Source organism: Hibiscus syriacus, unplaced genomic scaffold (assembly GCF_006381635.1).
Source record: "Hibiscus syriacus cultivar Baekdansim isolate YM2019G1 unplaced genomic scaffold, ASM638163v2 tig00110831_pilon, whole genome shotgun sequence".
In the NCBI taxonomy this organism is placed as follows: domain Eukaryota; kingdom Viridiplantae; phylum Streptophyta; class Magnoliopsida; order Malvales; family Malvaceae; genus Hibiscus; species Hibiscus syriacus.
In genome coordinates, this window is record NW_024062882.1 from 1,798,353 (window position 1) to 1,810,000 (window position 11,648).

Sequence of the window (11,648 nt, forward strand, 5' to 3'; positions counted from 1 at the left end):
TTATTATTAATACAAACAAGTCCATTTTACAAACTCGAGGCCCACTTACAACCAAACAGACCAGCCCAAACCCATCAAAAACCCTAAAACCCAACTAGTGTTTTCTATCCTAGTGTTGTCGCCGCCTTGCTTATCCACCATTGGATCTAGAATTGATCCAACAGTCTAGATGATCCCAGCAACAAACCCTAGGGTATCATAACCCTAGGGACACGCAGCTGCCACCTCTGTTGCAGCCGATCTACGTCGTTCCACGCCACTCCACACACTGCCACGACGCCAACAAGAGCCTCCAGAAGTCTCAAAGCCAACCGTCCACGTTAAAGGCTACTGTGAGTCACCACTAAAGTTTGGTGACTCACCAAACTTCGCCCTTTTACCCAGTCCAAAGCAAGCGCCGGTGATAGCTATAAAGCCATCGACGGAACCTACAAAGAGAACCACAAACAGAAAGCAACGAGCAACCCAGCAACCAAAAATCACAAAAATATAGAAACGAAAATTAAGAGAAGCCTTACCGAGGAAGCAGAACCGCCACCAGAGTTCACACGTGCCTCCACACGCCACCAAAAGCCTTCGAAAACCGAAGGTATTTTCATAGATTTGCTCCGATCGGGAGCTTTTTAAGGGAAAAGGACATCGGAATCGTCGTTAGGACAGTCCGATCTATATTTTGGTGTCAAATAGTATTTTCTGGACACCGGATGCGGTGGCCACCGGTGGATTTGGCGGCGGCAGACGACTGTCAGTCGGCGGGCGGCCGGCCTTCCTCCGGTTGGAGGAATTTAGAGAGAGGCGAGAGAGAAATCTCTCTATCGATTTTAGAGAGAGAAGAGAAAAGAGGAAAATGAGAAAATGACCCAAAGGCCAGCTATAATAGGGTATAGATACCCTCTCTTAAACGACGTCGTTTAAGGGAGGACATTTGTGTAATTTCGTGCACAGTTAAACTATTCCTGAAGCCACTGTAACTTTAAAAACTTTCAATTGATCCATACATCATATTTTTTATTATAATTTGGTATTCGAATTTTAATTTATTATAATTTAGTCCTTAGCATATATATATATATATATATAGGTAAAATAACCGATTTAACCCTTGTAACTTATTAATTAATATTTTAATCACGAACAACATGTTTTAATTTATTTTAATTTAATATTCAAATTTGATATAAGTTTATTTTAGTCCCTAAATTAATAAATTGGTAAAATAGCATATTTAGCCACTATAATTTTAAATAGTTAATTATGAATTAGGATTTTTTTATTTTAATATGTTCTAATTTAGTCACTAATTTTAATACTTTCATTTATTTTATAAGTTTTATTACTTTTTATATTTAATACTATAGTTTTAATTTTACTTATTTTAGTCACTGTTTAGTTATATTTTAATTTATATGTTTATTTTTATATTTTATTATTATATTATTATGTAGTCATATAATATATAAATATATTTTAGTCATATAAATACATATATAATATATAATATTTATTTATTTATTTTTTTAATCCTATTTATAAATTTAATTTTATATAAATTACTTTTAGGAAAAATAATCATATTTTAATATATATTTTTAATATTAAGAAAAGGGCTGTTTTAAAGCACCTAGAAGTCATTTTCTGATATTTTTAATAAATATCCTACTCTTATAAATTATATATATTAATCTATTTTCTTTTATTTTTAGAGAAATGTTTTATTATTATTTATTTATTTTTTTAATATTAAGAAAGGGGCTGTCTTAAAGCAACTAGAAGTCATTTTCTGATATTTCTAAGTAAATAAATATCTTAAAAATATTTATTTATAAAAATTAATAAATTTGAAATCACAGGATTATGAATTAAATATTTTTTTTGAATTCTTAAATTTTCAATAATAAAAACAATTTATAATTAATGGGTACCAATTTTGGGCGTTATAGAGGTGTTAATCCTTCCCTAAACGTAACTGACCACGATTTTTTTTATTAAAAATTTTTGGTTATATGCAGATCAGTTTATCTTTTAAATTTTATTTTCTTAAAACTATTTTAAAAGATTATTTTTAGGTATTTGAGCTACCTAACCCAAAAAGGTCAATGACGACTCCCAAAACATTTTTTTAATCAAAATCATTTATTTATTCATTTTTTCCCACCAAGTAAACATTTTTCGTGCCCGCGCAAAAACCGGTGTCGTGTTTCGATAATCACGATTAATTTGTCTAAAAGGAATTCATCTGTAATAGGGTAGGTGACATCTTTTTATCCGTATTTAAAAGTTTACAATGTTGAAAATAGTATTGGGTTCTGGATCGTATTCTTTATTAATGATTTCTTGGCATGCTTGATGTGATCCCAATCCGCCCTAACTTTCGTCTTGATCTGATTAAATCATTGAAGTTCACCAAGGCTGATTCAAAGGGAGTTCTATCTTACTACATCCTATACCTGCTCATTTATGCACTATATTTTATCATATGTTTGTATTTACCTCTTAGGATTTACTTATCATATGATATCATTCATTGCATGAATTTTATTAGTTGCATGACATTCATTGCATTTAATAAGTGTGATGTTCATTTAAGCACACATTGCATTTAAATCATCTAGTTCATTTAGGGAAGTTGTTCATTTATGCATTTAGATTATTTAGTAAGCTACTTCATTTATGCATCTAGTTCATTTAATAAAGTTAGCTCATTAATTAAACTAGTTCATTCATCAAACTAGTTCATTTATTAAACTAACTCTTAATTGTTTCATACATGTTTTCAATTAAAGATTGAATAAAGTTCACCTTGTGTCTAGGTGCATGAGAGAAGTTAAACGTTCAACAGAACAGAATTCAGTCAGAATGTCTTCTGCTAGTTTGATAGTCAGAATGTCTTCTAATCTAGATTTGATACAGATATTTTTGGGTCTAGAAATCAATTGAACATTATTCATCTATCTCTTAGCTTTCCAACGCCTTTTGAATCACCTCAATACGATATTGAGAGATTGAGATATGATCGATTTATTGAAGACAGTGCAGATTGGAATTTTCATTTGCGGGAATTTTATACAATGATGATTTGGATGAGTTTGAGCCAAGGAAGAGTCCTTTCATCTTCTACCAAGAGATAAGCAATTCATGGTCGTCTTAATTCACCAATTCAAGGCATTCAAGGTTGATGTCATCACCCATTGAAGGCCATTCATGTTCAAACAAGGGGACATGCAATAACCATCATTCAAAACTTAGCATTCAAGACCTTTATCATCTTTTGAAGGCTGATCATATTCTTCAAGGGAACAAGCAATGAAGGCTGATTTTATTTCATTTAATCACCAAATTAAGTGATAAAATTAGAAAAGAATTTGAAGAGACAAGCTGATTTGGACATGTAGAATGTTCACATTCATCTTATGACTTCATTTAACCCATTTTCTTCCCTTTGCAAGCAAAACAAGGCAGCCCAAGAGTCATCCCTCCTTTTCGGATGAATTTAAGGCTAGAATTATCTCAAATTAAAGCTTAATTCATCCATTTTCAATCTATATGTCCAGCCATCAAAGGATAAGAAGAATGACAAGTCATTTAATTGAATTCAATTGCATTAGGTGATGTTTTATTTTAATTGTAAAAACTTCATATCATATAGTGCCTATCAACATTATAAATAGGTGCCCCCCATGGCATTTGTACTTAGAACTTTTTGCATAATAAACTCTTTGAAATGATTCTTTCATTTTAGTTCTTGGATTAGAACTCTATCGGTTTCTTGTCAGTCTTGAAGCCTTCATCCATTTCATTTTATTATAACGTTGGTTCCTAGCTCACTTATAGCTAGTGGGTCACGTTCCATCCTCTTCCACCTCGATTCTATCATATTATATTGTTGTTCTTACTATATATTGCTACGGGTCACAATCCATTCCTTGAGATTCTTCATACTACATCAACTCCCTACTATCTTCACTAACCTTTTTCATCCTTTATTTTCCTTAAGCACAAGCATCAACCTTCGTACGCTGCTAATCCATTTCAACATATCTTTCCACTTCCATATTTTATTTATCCATTTCTATTTTATGTTGTTTGTGAATTTCAGATTACATTCAAAGTATTGTGGAGTTCTTACTAGAATCACGATCGGGTACACTCGTATATGACTCGAAACATGTAATCGAGATCATACCATTTGGTATCAGAGTTAGTTGATTCAGTAAGCGTATCGTATCATTTTCTCTCTCCCGGGTTAGTAAAAAAATTAAAAAAATCAGAAAAAAATCGAAAAAAAAAGAAAAGAAAAGAAAATTTTAAAGAGGGCGAGAGCAATCTTTTTCATCTTTAAAAAAATAAATAAGAAGATTTCGTATTTGTTTCATCATTTCTTTCATTATCTTTACGATTTCATTACATATTCTCATCTTCGTTCTTTCTTGTAGCCATTTATTTCTTTACTCAAATTATTCTCCAACCAAGCCACAATTGTTTCAGCCGAAGTCTACGAGATGCCTTGTAAAATCCTCGAGGGAGTTCCACAAGAACTTTAAAGGAAAGCAAGAGCGGTAAAAGGCAAGAGTGAACATCAAGGTAATAAGCCATCCCGAGTGAAACACGAGTGGAGTGACATTAATTGTTTTTCTTCTTTGGAGTGTATTGGTGAGGTTTTGTGTTGGCGAGGTCTATTTTACATTTTTTATTACTAATAATGTCTCGTACTTCTAGAGACAATTCTCATATTTCAGGAGGTGATGACCAAAATGATGGAGGTGCACCAAACTTGCAAATGCAATCCATGACACGAGAGATAAGGATTTTGTTTCAAAAGCATCTCGACCTAATCTCAAAGAAATTGGAGCGAATGATAGAACGACCTTCTTATTCAAAAACGCGTCCAACGAAGACCAAAACACAACTAAAAAGGATAAACGACTCTCGATCCTTTTTTAGTTCTACACCCAATTATAGCAGAAGATCTTACAAGGAGGACCCCAATTTTCTAACAATAAGCAATGTCAAAAGTTCAACGCGAAGTGAGCCAAGGAATTTTACATCTTTTAATCCAGAAAGTCTAGTTCGTCTTCAAGAGTGTTTTGACAATTTTTTCAAAGAAACACAATTGGAAGAACAACTAGAAAAAGGAAATATTGCAACAAGAAAGAGACATAAGAGTTGAAAAAGACATTAAGAGCGGAGAAAAAGAATTTTTGAAAAAGAGAGGAAAGAGGAGATTTTCGAAGAGAAAGAGAAAAAGAGTGACTTTGAAAAAAGAAATTCAAAAAGATGAGAGTGAAATGATGAGTTTGAAAAAGACATTGTTTGTGCAAAAGAGAGTGTCAAATTTCATTTTGCACTAACAACCTTAACCATTCTTCTTCTATTCTTGAATTTTCATTGTTGCAAGATGATGAGAATATCACTTTAAGAGACATTTCAAACACATTGCCAATCCTAAAGATGATCGAACATAGTCCATGCTTTAATTATGTTTCAAAGGAGGATCCAATGAAGTTTTCTATCACCAAGGAACTGGTGCCCGATAAAATCATCATCCTCCTCCATGGTTGATTTTTTCCATTTCTTTGTTATGAATTATTTACTTCTAACTTTGATTTACTTTTCAGAGAGATGATTCAAAAACAAGGAATTGATGTTTTGAGTTGCGAGGATAAGTTTCTTTGCAATCTTGAGATGAAATTGTCACTCTCCATTTTGCAAACAGATTATTTGAAGCAAAGGCTATCCACCTACCCAAGGGAAATCATATATATGATTCGAAACACATAACCGAGATCATATCAATGATGCTTTTTGTGTCTGTTACTTTGATGTCAGATATCAGCCTCCGATCCCAGCAGATCAAGTGAAGCCATTGCTGAGTTTTGGGGACAATGAGGAGTTAGAAAATTATCTAGCATTGATGTTATACATTTCGGTTATGTTGAGTCTTGCATTAGTTGATATTTTTACTTTAATATCATGTAAATTGAAGACCACCCTTACATCCAGAGTCAAGCACATGGTCAAGGAAAGTGTGGAGGTGTAGCCAATCATCATGTCTTGTTTGTACTATAAAGCATTAAGGTGTTTGAGGAAAGATATTTTCCTTCTTTTGTAGTACTTGTACACGTCGAAAGTTAAAATCCATTTACAATTTAGGCTTTGTCATTTTGCTTTTCCAATGCGACTGTGGTGATGAGTAAAAGGACTCCTTTTAGGAAGGTTAATTGAATATCATACGTTTTTTAGTGGCAAATGGTTAAGGGAGCAGTAGAGGTTGACAGCAAGGTTGCTGCTATGTTTGTTGGTTACAAATAGGTGATTGGTTTTGTAGCACATAGATGACTTTCCAAAAATAGTTTTATCTATCAACGATTGAATTTATTTCAGCACATATCGACCAACACTTAGTAGATGAGAATGTTACCGTGCAGGCAATGGCAATGGTGGCATGGTAGAGAACAGAAATGGAGGATATGATGGTGGGAGAGTTATGGAGCCAGACATCGAGGTCGTGGGAGGGGACGTGGTTCTCGAGGGCATGTGAGAGGGTATGGTGGTGGAAATATGCAACAAGACTCAGATATTACAACAGTAATGACCCATCGACCATTGCTTTCCCAGGGTCGTAGTAAGTCTTGCTTCCAAGCTTTCTTGTCAATTTGATGTTTTAGTGACTAGAAGGCCCAACTTTTTCCCCAACTTTCAAGACAAGCCTAAAGATGTTAAGTAAAATGATTCTGTCACCAATTTTGGCTAATCAGTGGTTGTAGCAGGTCGTGGATGAGAAAGGGGATGTGCACGTGGACGTGTCCACCTCAGGGTTTCGTCTGATGTCCATTCCAGAAGGTGCTTGAGCAACAATCACCATCCTAGATCCTTCTGCAGAACTATGGCTTTAGATTGAACAAAATCAGTGGATGGCTGTTCTATTCATCACCAGTCTTTGTTCAAAACAACAAATGTCAGTTTAGACATTATGTAAGGTTTTGTTTGCTTGAGAGTGTGTGCTGTAAGGGACCTTATAATGTTGGTTTTCATTCTAGGCGCTATTTTGTAAAAGTCCATAGGATAGTTCATCTCGCTCAGCAACTGTTGTATAATTTCAGCTTTACTTTCTCCAAATAATAGAGCAGTACATTTATTCTTCCAAACATTTCTTATTCTACTGTCTGTACTGTAAATGTTGGATAAGATACGAACACAGTTACATACGCAATGTAATGGAACTTGAATGTATCATGTAGATTTTGATCTTCCAGCTAACCCAAATTCCATTTGCTATGGAATCTGCACATAGTAGAATATATCGTAAGATACTTGTAGAATGTAGATTTGATCTTCCAGGAGCTAACAATAGTAATAGACGGTACACAAACACGGTCGTATTGACAGCCTTACCTGGACTGCATTGAATCTCGCACTTGCATTCCCAACGCTGTCTAAGCCTTGCTGCAATCAACCAACCAAAATCAAACACACAATCATAATTCATAAGCCAGAAAAAAGGGGTTTTCTCTATGTACTTACGGTTGGTTAGAGGGCAACCAGTAGCACAAGCACGAAGCAATCCACCTGTGGCTCGACACTTTCCATCTATGAACTGATAATGCAGAAAATGAAAACTGCAACTATCATCACTTCTTCATCCCCATCTTTTCTTTTCACTTTGTTATGATGACTTATTTGTTTATATAGAGGGAACTTGTTGAAACCACCCATTAACTTGCATTAAACTTCGTATTTGCCATGTCCATGAACAGCTCCCCTAGCAGCCATGCCCGTGGGCATTGATACTTATCAGCCGCCTACTTTGTCAAAATATGCTTTTAGTCCCCCTATTATACTTAAATTCAGGGTTGTTGTTTCAGCACATGTCAACATGTGATTCACTCAAGCCCTACTTAACAGCAAAAAGAAACCTTTTTTTATTGAAATAATTCTATCAACAAACAATATATGCTAGCAGCTATATATATAGGGCTATAATAACAGTGTGATACATCAGTTTCTTGCGTATACAAAATCTGACCTTGATACTGAAAAAAGAATCACTCTTTATCCGTGTGTAAATGACAAGAAAACTAGCAATGAACTTCAAAAGAGTGTCTTCTGCAATGTCTGCACCTGCTAATGGGCCAAAATTTGAAGCTCTGGAAACGGCATTTCAAGCTAGAACTATTGCATGGGGAGCTTCTATGTCTTCTTCATCTGTTTCCTTGATCTCACTTGGTTTATCTCCTTCTGGTTGTTCATGTGAATCTACATCAACTGTTGGCACTGGTACTAACTGAATTTTCTGCTTCATCTCTTTGGCTTTGCCCCATAGCACCACATATACTCCACACACGATCATCAATCCTCCTATGATACTGTTGAATTCCATAGCAAAAAGAACAAAAAGGCAATTAAGATTAAACTCAAGTTATTCGGGTTTGAGGGTGAGTCTCATTACACATAGAGATGACAATTGACTCCAGATTCAGGTCATATAATTTTGAGTTTGGGTTGTACATGTACGGGTAATTTTAGGTTCAAAATTTTCTCATGTTTAGACCTTTTATAGTTTTTTAAGTCAAATGGTTTCGAGTTACTAAAATTTTCAAGTTCAATACATCTAATCCTAAGACTATCTCAAATTCTAGTATTTTTGAGTTCAAATCATTTTAGGTCGGGGTTAAGTCTTATTAACCTTTTAATGTTTAGTTTATCATGCATTCAATTAGGATTTCGGTTGGTCTCGGGTGAACTCATATTTAGGTCACGATCATTTTAAATTTGGATCATTTCAAGTTTGAATTTTTTTTTGAGTTAAGGTCTCTTTAGGGTCAACGTTTTCTATAGCTCAAATCTTTTCCAGACTAGACCATCTTGGATTCAAGATCAATTTTTTTGGGTTCAAATTGTTCTAGGCTTGATATATTTTAATCTTAGAGCAATTCGAGTTCGAGTTTTTATCGGACTTGAATATTTTAAACTCAATTCTTTAGATTCAGACTCATTTTATCTCCTCTATTTACATATTTGTATCACAATCAATCACTATGATTTTGTAAAAGTGAAATGGTATACCTTCCTAAGTAGAGCTTTTCATCGAGCAACAAAGATCCAAGAACGGCAACAAAGACAACCCCAAGGGATTGGAAATAGATGCATACAAAGGACTCATCAAACGAACTGCCCATGAAACCAAGAACACCAACAAAGCAGATCCTAGGATTCCCTGCAAAACATCTTCAACATGTCCAGAATTTGCAGAACATCATTAAAAAACCAGAAAAGAAAAAACAGATAGCCGTTAACATACCACATAAGCAACTGCTAAAAGCCTAACATTCCAGCCAAGCCTCCATTGGCTCCAATCTCTCACGGTGCAAAGTGCAACCAAAGCTCCTTGCATCCCTCCCGTTACGCACATCAAAGCAGTGCTTGAATAAAGGTAAGGGAATTTTACACTCATTTTTGCCTGATGAAATTTGAAACACGTACTATGAAGTTTGTGTCATGGAAAGGAAGAAAGAAAGTTTTTACCTGTGTGATCAACCACAAAGAGTATGAAACTCAACTCAAAAGACCGAAAAATGAGCCTAGAACAAACTTGCCGATGTCGGATGATGCCAGACTTTCCATTGGTTGGGGATGCTTCAGAAGGTTTAAACGTGTAGACCAGATGTGTATCTGTACGTCTTTGTAAAATGTGAACAACATTGATCCACCTATTCCTATTAATGTCCCACACACTTTTGCCTGCCCTGCTCTTGTTCTTATTGCCAGTTTCTCCATGTTGAAAATTCAATATTAGCCTATATGTTCACACCTAAATTAATTTGATGTCATTGCTTACATCAATTTAGTTTTGATGTCATTGCTTACATCAATTTAGTTAGGTGAAAATTAAGTATTTTTCTCATGTTTTAATTTCAATGGTTTAGATTATTTAGTGTTTATTTTAATGAGTGGTTTAGATTGTTTCTTGTAAACCTAAATACCCTACTTGTATTTGAGTTTTATCATCCAACAATCAAAGCTTAATTATAAGCATTTGAAAGCTTTCTTAAGAGTTCTTCCCTTTTGCAATTTTGTGAGATTATTCTAAAGAGAGTTTTTTTTGGATCAATTAGAGTTTTTACTCTATTTTTGATTCAACAATTGGTATCAGAGCCACGTTTTTTAAGATCTCTTGAAATTCTGAGTATGCTCTGTGGCTGCTGTTTTTAACTGATCTTCCACATCAGAAAATATTTCTTGAGTTATTGTCGAGGTTATTACAAACCTTGTGGAGCTTCTTTGTGTTTAGAGTAATTTAGTACTCTGCACGTTTATTACTCAAGCTTGTTCGGTGTAGTCAAAGCCTTGCCGTTAAGATGGGTGATCTTCAAGTAGTTGGAGGAATCAAGAAGCTCAACAACAAAAACTACAACACGTGGGCAACATGTATGGAGTCATACTTACAAGGTCAAGACCTTTGGGAGGTTGTCGGTGGTGGTGAAGTTACACAACCGGCGACAGAAGATGCCAATGGAATCTTGCGAAAGTGGAAAATTAAAGCAGGCAAAGCAATGTTTGCTTTAAAGACCACAATTGAAGAAGAAATGTTGGAGCACATCCGGGATGCTAAAACACCAAAGGAAGCATGGGACACTTTTGTTACACACTTTTCGAAGAGGAACGATACAAAATTGCAACTTCTCGAGAATGAACTTCTATCAATGGCGCAACGCGACATGGCGATTGCCCAATACTTTCACAAGGTGAAGTCGATATGCCGTGAAATTTCAGAATTAGATCCGACAGCTGCTATTGGGGAAGCCAGGATAAAAAGAATAATTGTCCATGGTTTGAGACCCGAATATCGAGGGTTTGTTGCCGCTGTACAGGGATGGCCGACACAACCATCGCTTGTTGAGTTCGAAAATTTGCTTGCAGGTCAAGAAGCCATGGCCAAGCAAATGGGAGGAGTCTCGTTGAAGGGTGAAGAGAAAGCGCTCTACACCAGCAAAAGCAGAGGCACTTTTCAGCGGTATACTGGCAATGGATCTAAAAATGATGGTGACAAGGTGAAAAATTACCAAGGAAAGGGAGGCCCTCATTCAGGGGGAGCTTCCAAGAATCGCGGTAATAGTAGAAAGTTCGATGGCAAGTGTTACAATTGTGGAAGATGGGCCACATGGCAAAAGACTGTTGGACCAAGAAAAAGCCTGTTGAAAGTAATACTGCTACTTCTTGTTCGAAGGAGAATAGTGAAGATGGTTGGGATGCTGAAGCGTTATTTGCTACGGAGGAAGAAGAATTAGCTCTCACGGTAACAACACCAGAACGGATTGACTACAAGAATGATTGGATCGTAGATTCTGGCTGCTCAAATCATATGACGGGTGACAAACAGAAGTTGCAAAACCTGTCTGAGTACAATGGAGGTCGTGTGGTGGTGACAGCTGACAACTCAAGGTTACCGATAACTCACATCGGTAAGACAATAGTTACTCCTCGATATAATACTAACCAGGTGCAACTCCAAGATGTTTACCATGTCCCATGAATGAAGAAAAATTTGCTATCTGTGGCTCAACTAACATCATCATGCCATTATGTCTTATTTGGTCCCCAAGACGTGAAGGTTTATCGTGACGTCAAAATCACAGAAACACCAACAATGG

The 11,648-nt window shown here is 35.5% G+C and overlaps 1 pseudogene; it reads right to left on the reverse strand.

Annotated features, from left to right (window-relative positions):
• Positions 1-327: 327 nt before the first annotated feature.
• Positions 328-9,774, reverse strand: LOC120142792 (annotated as a pseudogene).
• Positions 9,775-11,648: the final 1,874 nt, after the last annotated feature.